This window comes from Macaca mulatta, chromosome 12 (genome assembly GCF_049350105.2).
Source record: "Macaca mulatta isolate MMU2019108-1 chromosome 12, T2T-MMU8v2.0, whole genome shotgun sequence".
Taxonomy (NCBI): Eukaryota; Metazoa; Chordata; class Mammalia; order Primates; family Cercopithecidae; genus Macaca; species Macaca mulatta.
This window is the reverse complement of record NC_133417.1, coordinates 23,935,831-23,947,753: the sequence shown is the minus strand read 5'-3', so window position 1 is coordinate 23,947,753 and position 11,923 is coordinate 23,935,831. Positions and strand designations below refer to the sequence as shown.

The window sequence follows — 11,923 nt, the reverse complement described above, 5'->3', positions numbered from 1 at the left end:
TTCAGAAGAGCAAGACATTTCTCCAAGACTCAGGTGCACAGCTAATATATCTGAATGAATGAACTCGGCTGCGCATAAACTATTTTTCTTTTGTGTGTGTGTGTGTGTGTGTGTGTGTGTTCAGAAGTTTTACTTGTGATAGCAAAAATTGAAAACAACTCAACTTTTCATCAACAGATAAACATGAAAACACATTACGATATATGCATACAATAAATTCTACTCTACAATAAAAAAAGAATACATTTGGTACATTCTACTACATGAATGAGTCTCAAAAGAATTATTCTGAGAAAATATTTCAGATTTAAAAAATAGTATCACGCTGCATGAACAATTTCATGTATTTAAATTCTACAAGGAGACAAAAAGCAGTAGCGTGATTGTCGGGAGAAGAGGGAGGTATTACAAAGGGACACGTGAAAACTTTTTGGAGTGGTGCGTATATATAATGTAATGAATATGGTGATTATGATGAGTATGTATGCACATTGAAACTTACCAAAGTATATATTTTCAGTGTGCAGTTTATTGTATGTCAATTATACCTCAACAAAACTGCTAAAATTATTTTGTATTGTGACAACTATTAAACATTAATTATGGCACTCCTTTAATCTCTCGCCAAATTTTAATGGTTTTAGGTAATAATAGTACATACTTTTCAATTGAATAAATATCGTTAAAGAAGAAAACAAATGAGTATAAAACAAATTAATATATCTTTTGACCCAGAAAGTTTAGAAACCTGATGGAAATCAAGGCAAGTTTTTTTTTTCTAACTTTCATTTCAGGTTTGGGGGTACCTGTGAAGGTTTGTTACACAGGTAAACATGTGTCATGGGGTAATTTTTCTTCCTCTCTTATTCATAATGAATTCATTCATTTTGAAAATTTAGTGGCCCTAACTTAGTAGTGTTAAGCCAGGCTTCTCGAATGTTCCCTAGTATTCCAAAGCTCCTTCCTTGCTAACTGTGAAAAAGTTTCCTTTTCAACTTATAAAAAGAGACATCCTGGCTTCTCATTTCTGCAAATATGTAATTTTCGAGTGAGGAAACAGACTCAGAGTGATATTGCTTAAGAGTACACAGCTAATTAGCTCTAGATCCAAGACCCAAACCTCTTAACTACAAATTGAGAATTACACTTAAAGAAGTCCATTCGATAACTGTATTCCTTGAAATTTACATAATAGTCTAACCAATTATTAAGGGTCTATTATGTACTAGGTACTTTACATATTTTTTTCGTTGAATCCTCAAGTAAAACCTCCAAGATAGGGGTGATTAATGGATGCTGTTGAAGTGTTTAAATGATACCATTATATAGCACTTAGGGTGTACTGAATACTTCCTACATATTATCTCCAATTTTCACAAAAACCCTGCAAAGTATCATCAACCCTGTTTTATAGATAAGAGACCCGGGGTCTCTGAGGGATAAAGCAACTTGCTAAGCTCACGCAGCTAGGACATGAGTAGGGCTAGATCCAGATCTCAAAGCCTGTGTGCTACCCCTGAAATGCTGCCCATGTAGGCAGCCATAGACCTATCTCAGCCCAAATAAATAGCATCAAAGAGTCTTTCTCTCAGCAGGCCTATTGTACACCATAGAAACACTCCCCAGCATGAGGTAGCTAGCTACAGTGATGGTGCAACTGATAAGGTAGGTGACCCTTCCAGGCAGGGCCGAGCTTTCAGCATAGTAGTACCATGTAAGGGGACCTTGCATCATGGTTCTGTCTGGGCCTTGGCTTGTCAGAGTCTGGAATTTCACCCTAACATTTCATTTAGGGGTGGCTGGTATCCTTAAATTTTTTTTATTTTAGTTGTATCACAAAATAACAATCATAGAATGATTATAACAATGATCATACTGACAACTACCATTTGTTGAGTCCTATGTCATATGATGTGCTTTATGTACTTTGTCTCTAATTACTATGGAGATTGACTTACCTACCTAAAATGAAGCCCATTTCTCTTTCAGGATGCATCCTCCTGTTGAACTATGGTGTTTAAGTGATTTTTTTCAGAACTGTTGCAGACAGAGGTGGGTTCCTGTCTCCTTCTACAATTACTTGCTGAATATCCTTGAGTGAGGGTTAACTGCCATAAAAATAACTTGCCAAAAGTTAATTTTCCTTATACATAAGTGATTGTTTTAGTCTGTTCAAGCTGCTATAACAAAATGCCATAGGCAGAGATTAGTTACTCATGGTCCTAGAGGCTGGAAGTACAAAGTCAAGGCATTGGTAAATTTGGAGTCTGGTGAGGGTCTGCTTCCTGGATCATAGATGGCTGTCTTTTTCTGGGTCTTCACATGATAAAGGGGGTGAGGAATCTTTCCGGAGTCTCTTTTATAAGGTTGCTTGCACTTTTAAATGAGGGTCCCACGTTGTTGCCAAGTGTACAAAAATAGCAGAAAAGCTAAAATCAAAATGTTGGACCAAGATTAGATACAGGAAAAGATGTAGACAGGATATAAAAACAAGCATGTAGAGTCATGAATGGCTCAAAGTCAGACACAACACCATCACAAATAACAGTCTAAACACTGGTCATTTCCGGGATGTCTTCCGCAGATTAATCTCACCCATTGCATACAGATGCTTCCGTTTTATCTTAACATTTCGAGGTGATTCATTTTATTTTAAGGACCTATGTGCCATTCGTTTTCTTCCACAGCTGCACCAACATACACACACACTCGAACATTAGTCTCATCCAAAAATTATATACACAAACAGACTGAAGCTGGGGATGCAGTCAGTCAGCCAGAAGTTGTTTGGTAAATTATCTATTCATATGGAAGAAAAGTAAAGTTAGATCCCTATCTCAAGCTACTGAATAAACAAAATTAAAACTCCAAAATGTAAACATTAAAAAAAAACTATAAACATACCAGAGATGATACTTCAAGTTAGAGCAGCCGAAAAAGGTGGACAAACCCTCTCCCCACAAAACAAATATAAAAGTAAAAAGTTGTTTTGCTCACTTCCGCAGCACATGAACTAAAATTGGAACGATACAGAGAAGATCAGCATGGCCCCCGCACGAGGATGACACACAAATTCACGAAGTGTTTCATTTTAAAAATAAGTATAAAACTGTTTAAACAAGCATTTTAGGACTGGAAATCAACCAAAAGCAAATTATAAACTAAAAAGGGTATATTCATGAAATCTGCCCAAATGTCAATAAGAACAGCAGAAGTCTGAACTCACTGATTATTTTCTCCTGTCATCTCACATCTATAGATATAGATAGACCAGTAGAAATTATCATTTCTGCAGCCAGGTGAGGTGGCTCATGTCTGTAATCCCTGCAGTTTGGGAGGTCAAAGTGGGTGGATCACCTGAGGTCAGGAGTTCGAGACCAGCCTGGCCAACATGATGAAACCCCATCTCTAATAAAAATACAAAAATTAGCGAGGATGGTAGCGGGCGCCTGTAATCCCAGCTACTTAGGAGGCTGAGGCAGGAGAATCACTTGAACTTATGAGGCGGAGGTTGTAGTGAGCCAAGATAGTGTCACTGCACTACCACAGCCTGGACAAGAAGAGCAAAACTCTACCTCAAAAAAAAAAAAAAAAAGAAAAGAAAAAAAAGAAAGAAAGAAATTATCCTTTCTGAAGAACATGGAGAAAAATGAACAGAGCCTCAGAGACCTCTGGGACAACATCAAGCATACAAACATACGTATAATAGGAGTCCTAAAGGGAAGGAGAGCAGAAAAAAGGTTAAACAATTTTTTTTGAAGAAATAATGCCCTGAAAACTTCCTAACTATGCTGAAAAACATTAATCAGCAGGTTCAAGAAGCCCCACAAACCCAAATAAGAAAAACACAAAGAGATTTACACATCATAGTTAAATTGCTAAAAGCCAAAGACAATTTAAAAATCTTGAATGCAGTAAGAAACATAACTCCCACGTACAGAAGAACAACAACATATTTAACAGCTGAGTTTCCATCAGAATCAGTGGAGGCCAAAAGGCAGTAGAACAACATATTCAAAAGACTCAAAGAAAAAAGTGTCAACCAATATGTCCTGCAAAATATTTTTCAAAAATGAAGGTAAAATAAATTCATTCAAAGATACACAAAAACAGGCCGGGCACGGCAGCTCATGCCTGTAATCCTAGCACTTTGGGAGGCCGAGGCAGGTGGATCACTTGAGCTCAGGAGTTTGAGATCAGCCTGGCCAACATGGTGAAACCCTATCTCTACAAAAAATACAAAAATTAGCCAGGCGTGGTGGCGTTCACCTGTAGTCCCAGCTACGCTGGAGGCTGAGGCACAAGAATCACTTGAACTCCAGAGGTGGAGGTTGCAGTGAGCCAAGATCGTGCCACTGCACTCCAGCCTGGGAGACAGAGCAAGATTCTGCCTCAAAAGAAAGATGAACAAAAACAGAATCTGTAGCTAGCAGAACTGTCCCGTAAGAAATACTAAAGGAAGACTTTCAGGTTAAAAGAAAATAATACCAGAAAATGAATCCACAGAAAGAAATGAAAAGCAATGGAAATGATAAATATGTGGGTTAACATAAAAGGCTGTATGAACAGGTTTTTTTCTCTTTTTTAATTTGAGTTTGTTTTAAATGTTCTGTTTAAATGTATCTTTATAGATATATATAAGTTCATATGACATATAAATATATATACATTTGTTAATATAAAATAGTTTAAAATGTTTTTAAAAATATTATATGATTGCATAAGGCAATAACTATATCACTGTTCTGTTGGATTTATGGCATATATAGGTATAATAAATATGGCATTAATGGCACAAAGAATGGGGAAATGGAGCTATATTACAACAAAGTTGTTAAATTTTTCAAAATTCCCAGTATTAAGCTAAAGTAGATTGTGATAAGATATATATTATAATCCCTAGAGTAACCACAAAGAAAATTAAATTTCAAAATAGTTAATAAAATAACTTAGGACTTAAAATGTCTCACCTAAAAAAAAAAAAAAGATGTGTTTAACACAAGAGAAGGCAGCAAAATAGGATGGGGAAAAAAGACATGCGACATACAAAAACAAATAGTAAAATAGCAGATGTAAATCTAATCATATCAATAATTAAATGTAATGGATTAAACGCTACAGTCAAAAGGCAGTCACTATCAACATGTACAAAAAAGCAAGTTCCAACTACAGTCATGTGCGACATCATGACATTTCAGTCAATGACAGGCCGCATATAGGATGGTGTCCCCATAGGATTATAAAGAAGCTAAACAATTTCTATTGCCTAGTGACATCATATCTGTGGTAATGTTGCAGCACAAAGCATTACTCGAGTCTGTGGTGATGCTGCTGTAAACACATCTACTACCAGTCATACAAAAGTATAGCCCACATAATTATAGTGCAGTCTCTAATACCTGATAATGATAATAACTGACTATGCTACTGGTTTATATATATACTGTACTATACTTTTTTGTTGTTTTGTTATTTTAGGGTGCACACCTACATTTTTTTTAAGTTAACTGTAAAGCAGCCTCAGGCAGGTCCTTCAGGAGATATTTCCGAAGAAATTATTTTTATCATAGGAAGTGACAGCTCTGTCCATGTTACTGACTCTGAAGACCTTCCAGTGGGACAAGATGTGGAGGTGGGAAACAGTGATATTGATGATCCTGACCCTCCCTGTAGAGCCCCAGACTAATGTGTGTGTTTGTCTCTTCATTTTTAACAAAGAAGTTGGAAAAGTAGGAAAAAAATTACAAATTTTAAAAATTAAAAAATGGAATAAGGATATAAAGAAAGAGAATACTTTTGTACAGCTGTACAATATGTGCTTTAAGCTAAGTGTTATTAAAAAAAAAAAAGTCAAAAAGTTAAAATATTAAAAAGGGTATAGGCTGGGCGCCGTGGCCCATGCCTGTAATCCCAGCACTTTGGGAGGCTGAGGTCGGTGGATCACAAGGTCAGGAGATCGAGACCATCCTGGCCAACATGGTGAAACCCTGTCTCTACTAAAAATACAAAAATTAGCTGGGCGTGGCAGCACGTGCCGGTAATCCCAGCTACTGGGGAGGCTGAGGCAAGAGAATCACTTGAACCCAGGAGGCGGAGGTTGCAGTGAGCCAAGATTGTACCACTGCACTCCAGCCTGGCAACAGAGCTAGACTCTGTCTTAAAAAAAAAAAAAAAAGTATAAAGTAAAAATTATATTATGCTAAGGTTATTTTATTATTGAAGAAAGAAAACTATTTTTTAATACATTGAGTGTAGCCTAAGTGTACAGCGTGTATGAAGTCTGCAATAGGGTACAGTAATGTCCTAGGCATTCACATTCAATCACGTTCACTCACTGACTCACCCATAGCAACTTCTAGTCCTACAAGTTCCATTCATGGTAAGCTCACTATACAGGTGTTACATTTTTTATCTTTTATATCATATTTTTACTGTATCTCTTCTATATTTAGAAATGCTTATATACCCAAGTAGTTATGATATGATTATGTTACAGCTTCCTGCAGTGTTGAGTACAGTGACATGCTGTACAGGTTTGTAGCCTAGGATCACTAACCATCTAGGTTTCTGGAAAGGTACATTTCTCAAAACATATCCCCGTTGTTAATTGACGCAGAACTACATAAGCTGTCTTCAAGAAAAGCACTTTTAATTCAAAGACACAAGTAGTTACAAAGTAAAAGAATGGGGAAAATACGGCTGGCTCATGCCTGTAATCCCCGCATTTTGGGAGGCCCAGGTGGAGGGATCGCTTGAAGTCGGGAGTTCGAGACCAGCCTGGCCAACATGGTGAAACCCCAACTCTACTAAAAATACCAAAATTAGCTAGTCATGGTGGTGCACACCTGTAATCCCCACTACTCAGGAGGCTGCAGCAAGAGAATCGCTTGAACCTGGGAGGCGGAGGTTGCAGTGAGCAGAGATCGTACCGGTGCACTCCAGCCTGGCGACAGAGAGAGACTCTGTCAAAAAATAAAAATAAAAAAGAATGGAGAAAATATATATAAATCATACAAAATGTTACCATAAGGAAGTTTAAATACCTATGTTAATATCAGAAAAAAAAATAGAATTTAAAACAAGAAATATTGCTAGGGATAAATAGCAACAACATTTCATAATGATAAAAGTATCAAAACATCAGAAAGATAAAACAATTGTAAAGACATAGGCATTGAATAACACATACAGGCAGCAAACACTGACAGAACGGAGAGGAGAAATGGGCAATTTAGTAATTATAATCCGAAATTTCAAGTCCCTTCTCTAAGCAACTAATAGAATGGCTAGACATAAAATGAATAAGGATATATAAATCTTGCACAACTGTCAAACAACTTTACCCAAGTAACATATAGAATGCTCCCACCCAACAGCAGGGAACATAATCCTTTCACGTCCACATGGAACATTTTCCAGGATAGAGCCCTAGCTGGATCACAAAACTAGTCTCAATAAACTTAAAAGGACTGAAGTCATCTGAAGTATGTCCTCCAACCCTGATGGAACTAAATTGAAAATTAACAACAGAAAGAAATTTGGTAAACCCTCAAACATTTGAAAAACATACTTCTGAATAACCATGGAGGCCAGGAGTGGTGGCTCACGCCTGTAATACCAACAATTTGGGAGGCTGAGGCGGGTAGATTACCTAAGGTCAGGAGCTCAAGACCAGCCTGGCTAACATGGTGAAACCCCATATCTACTAAAAATACAAAAATTAGCCGGCATGGTGGCACACACCTGTAGTCGCAGCCACTTAGGAGGCTGAGGCAGGAGAATTACTTGAACCTGGCCAGAGGTTGCAGTGAGTTGATATCGAGCCACTGCACTCCAGCCTGGGTGACAGAGTGAGACTCCATCTGTGAAACCCCATATCTACTAAAAATACAAAAATTAGCCGGCATGGTGGCACGCGCCTGTAGTCGCAGCTACTCAGGTGGCTGAGGCAGAAGAATCGCTTGAACCTGGGAGGTGGATGTTGCAGTGAGCCGAGATCGTGCCATTGCACTCCTGCCTAGGCGACAAGAGCAAAACGCCATCCCCTGAAAAAATAAAATAATTAATAAATAAATAAATCATTGAATAACCACGGGTCAAAGAAAAAATCATAAGATTAATTAGAAAATATTTCAAACTGAATGAACTGAAATTTATGAGGGTAGCTAATGCAAGGCCTGGAAGAAAGTTTATAGCTTTAAATGCTTAAATTAGAAGGAAGAAAGATCTATAATCCATAATCTAATCTTTCACTTCAAAAAGGTAGAAAAAGAAGGGCAAAATATACCCAAAGTAAATGGAAGGAAACAATAGCGATCAAAATACAAATCAATAAAATAAAAACAATAAGGAAGAAAGTCAAAAGCTGATTATTTGAAAAGAGAAATATAATTGATAAAATTTTTGCTAGACTGACAAAGAAGAAAAGAAATAAGACATACATTACCAAAATCAAGAATGAAAAGAGAATGTAACTACTGACCCTACAGAAAGAATTTTAAGGGAATATTATGAACCACTTTATGCCAGCAAATTATACAACGTTGATGAAATGTATTAATTCCAAGAAAGACAAAAATTACCAAAACTGACTCAGTCAGAAATTTAAAATATGAAGAGACTGATAACAAATAAGAAATTGAATTAGAAACTTAAAATCTTCCCACAAAAAAAAAAAAAAAAAAAAAAAAGTCTAGGCCCAGATGACTTTACTGGTAAATCGTATTTAATATTTAAGGAAGAAATCTTGCCAATCCTACACAAACTCTTCAGAAAATCGGTGTACTTGTTTATGAGGGCTGCCATAACAAAGTACCGCACTATGTGGCTTAAACTACGGAAATTTATTGTCTCACAGTTCTAGAGGCTACAAGTCCAAGACCAAAGTGTGGGTAGGCTGGTTCCTTCCAGGGACTGTGAGGGAAGGGTCTGTTCCAGGCCTGTTTCATTGGCTTGCAGAGTCATCTTCTGCCTGTCTTTACATTGTCTTCCCTCTGTGTCCGTGTCCAAATTTCCCCATCTTACAAGCACACCGGTCATATCAGATTGGGACCTACCCTAAAGACCTCATTTTAACTTGATTACCTCTATAAAAATCTTATCCCCAAATAAGAGCACATTCAGAGGCTCTGGCGCTTAGCATTTTAACCTCTACATTTGGGGAGGAGGGCACAATTCAACCCATATCAATATGTGAGGAGGAAATATTTCCCAACTCATTTGACGACCAGTGTCGTTACCCAGATACCAACACAATACAAAGATTATCGGAAGTAGGAAAAGCTATCGACTAAAATCTCGCATAAAAATAGATGCAAAACCTCTTCAAAAATAATACTAGCAAACTGAATATATAAACATATATTTTTAAGTACACCCCATGACAAAGTGGGAATTAGCTCAGGAAAGTAAGGTTAGATTAGTATCTGAAAATATATTAATATTGCATACCATATTAATAGAATAAAGAATAAAAATCACATGATCATCTCAATAGATACAGGAAAATCATTTGACAAAATCCATGATAAAATAAAAAGAACTTTCCACAAAGTAGAAAAAAGCAGAACTTCTTCAACCTTATAAAGAGCTTTTCTCAAGAAACCTGTACCTGTGTGATATTTGACGGTGAAAGACCAAGAGATCAGAAACAAGACAAGCATGTCCATTCTTAACACTTCTATTGAAAATTTTGGCCGGGCGCGGTGGCTCACGCCTGTAATCCCAGCACTTTGGGAGGCCGAGGCGGGCGGATCACAAGGTCAGGAGATCGAGACCACGGTGAAACCCCGTTTCTACTAAAAATACAAAAAATTAGCCGGGCGTGGTGGCGGGCGCCTGTAGTCCCAGCTACTCAGGAGGCTGAGGCAGGAGAATGGCGTGAACCCGGAAGGCGGAGCTTGCAGTGAGCCGAGATTGCGCCACTGCACTCCAGCCTGGGCGACAGAGCCAGACTCTGTCTCAAAAAAAAAAAAAAAAAAAAAAAAGAAAATTTTACTGAAAGTTACAGCCAGGAATAGGCCAGAAAAAAATAACAGAAGGCGTCCAGACTGGGAAAAAAAGAAATAAAACTGTCCTTAATCACAGAAGATGTGTGTAGAAAATCTGGTGGAATCTATTTTTAAAAACCTGCTAGAGCTAATGAGTAAGGTTAGAAAGGTTGCAGGATATAAAACCAATATAAAAAATCAATTGTATTTTTATATGCTAGCAATGAACAATCTAAAATGATATTAAGGAAAAAATTGCACTCACAATACAACAAAAAATAATAAAACACTTGGGAAAATATTAACAAAAGAAGTGTAAGACTCATACACTGAGAACTTTGAAACAATATTTTGTGAAGATACAAATAAATGGAGAAACGTGTTATGTTCCTGGGTTGGAAAACTCAGTGTTGTTGAGATGGCAATTCTAACCAAATTTATCTACAAATTCAAATGCAATCCCTACCAAAATTCCAGTTAGGATTTTGTAGAAATTAGCAAGTTGATTTCAAAATATATATTAAGATGCAAAGGATCTAGACTAGCCAATGTAAGTTTCAAAAAAAACCCCACAATTCATATTACTTCATTTCAAAATTTACTGTAAAACTAGAGTAATCAATTCAGGGTGGTCCTGGCATAAGGACAGACATGTTGGTCAATGGAACAGAATAGAGTACAAAAATAAACCTTTACATTTATGGACAATTGATTTTTGTCAAGGGTACAAAGGCAATACCTGTAGAAAAGACAGGTTTTTTTTTTTCAACAGATAATGTTTATTAATATGGTTTGGCTGTGTCCCCACACAAATTTCATCTTGAATTATAGCTTTCATAATCCCCATGTGTCATGGGAGGGACCCGGTGGGAGGTAATTTAATCATGGGGTGGTTACCCTCATGCTGATCTCATGATAGTGAGTGAGTTCTCATGAGATCTGGTGGTTTCATAAGGGCCCTTTCCCCCTTGTGCTCTGCGCTTCTCCTTGCTGCCACCATGTGAAGAGGGACGTGTTTGCTTCCCCTTCTACCATGATTGTAAGTTTCCTGAGGCCTCCCCAGCCATGCTGAACTGTGAGTAAATTAAATCTCTTTCCATTATAAATTACCTAATCTTGGGTATGTCTTTATTAGCAGCGTAAGAATGGATTAATATACTTACAGAATTGAATTGCTATAAAATAAATGACTTTAGGCCTTTATCTCACACCATACAGAAACGTATTATTTTTTGCCTTTTTTATTTGTATTTTTATTTACTATTTTTTATTTCAATAGTTGAAATTTTCAATAGTTGCATGGATGAATTGTATAGTGATGAAGTCTGAGATTTTAGTGCAACTGTCACCTGTTGTACCCAATATGTAGCTTTTTATCACTTGCCCTCCCTCCTACCCTCCCCCTTCTGAGTCTTCAGAGTCCATTATATCACTCTGTATGCCTTTGCATACCCATAGCTTAGCTCCCACTTGTAAGTGATAACATGCAATATTTGGCTTCTTATTCCTGAGTTACTTCATCAAAGTTGCTACAGAAGACATTATTTGATTATTGTTTATGGCTGAGTAGTATTCATGGTGTATATATACCTTTTTTTCCTTATCCACTTATTGGTCAATGAGCACTTAGGTTAGTTCCTTATCTTTGCAGTTGTGAATTGTGCTGCAGTGAATATATGCATGCAGGTGTCTTTTTTATAATGACTTTTTTTCCTTTGGGTTGATACTCAGAAGTGGGATTGTTGGATCGAAAGGTAGCTCTACTTTCAGTTTTTTAAGAAATCTCCATACTGTTTTCCATAGAGGTTGTACTAATTTACATTCCCACCAGCAGAGATACACAAAAATTAATTTAAATGGACCATAAGCTTCAATGTAAGAACTAAAACTATAAAACTTCTTTAAAAGATAGAAGAAAAATCTTTGTGACCTTG

At 37.0% G+C, this 11,923-nt stretch overlaps 1 protein-coding gene and 1 non-coding gene across 5 annotated transcripts in view; one reads left to right on the top strand and one right to left on the bottom strand.

The window, feature by feature from the left end:
• The first annotated feature begins 2,989 nt into the window (after positions 1-2,989).
• On the top strand, positions 2,990-3,096 carry LOC114671690 (U6 spliceosomal RNA). The gene has a single exon (XR_003721706.2). It is a non-coding gene; the product is annotated as a U6 spliceosomal RNA (small nuclear RNA).
• A 3,539-nt stretch (positions 3,097-6,635) lies between these two features.
• Positions 6,636-11,923, bottom strand: part of SLC35F5 (solute carrier family 35 member F5) — a 79,577-nt gene continuing 74,289 nt past the window's right edge. For all 4 annotated transcript variants that reach the window (XR_013401972.1, XR_013401969.1, XR_013401970.1 and 1 more), the window contains 2 exons: positions 7,744-8,045; positions 6,636-6,962 (listed from right to left, as the gene is read on the bottom strand). The gene's annotated coding sequence lies outside the window, so the exon portion shown is untranslated. The remainder of the gene's footprint in view (positions 6,963-7,743; positions 8,046-11,923) is intronic.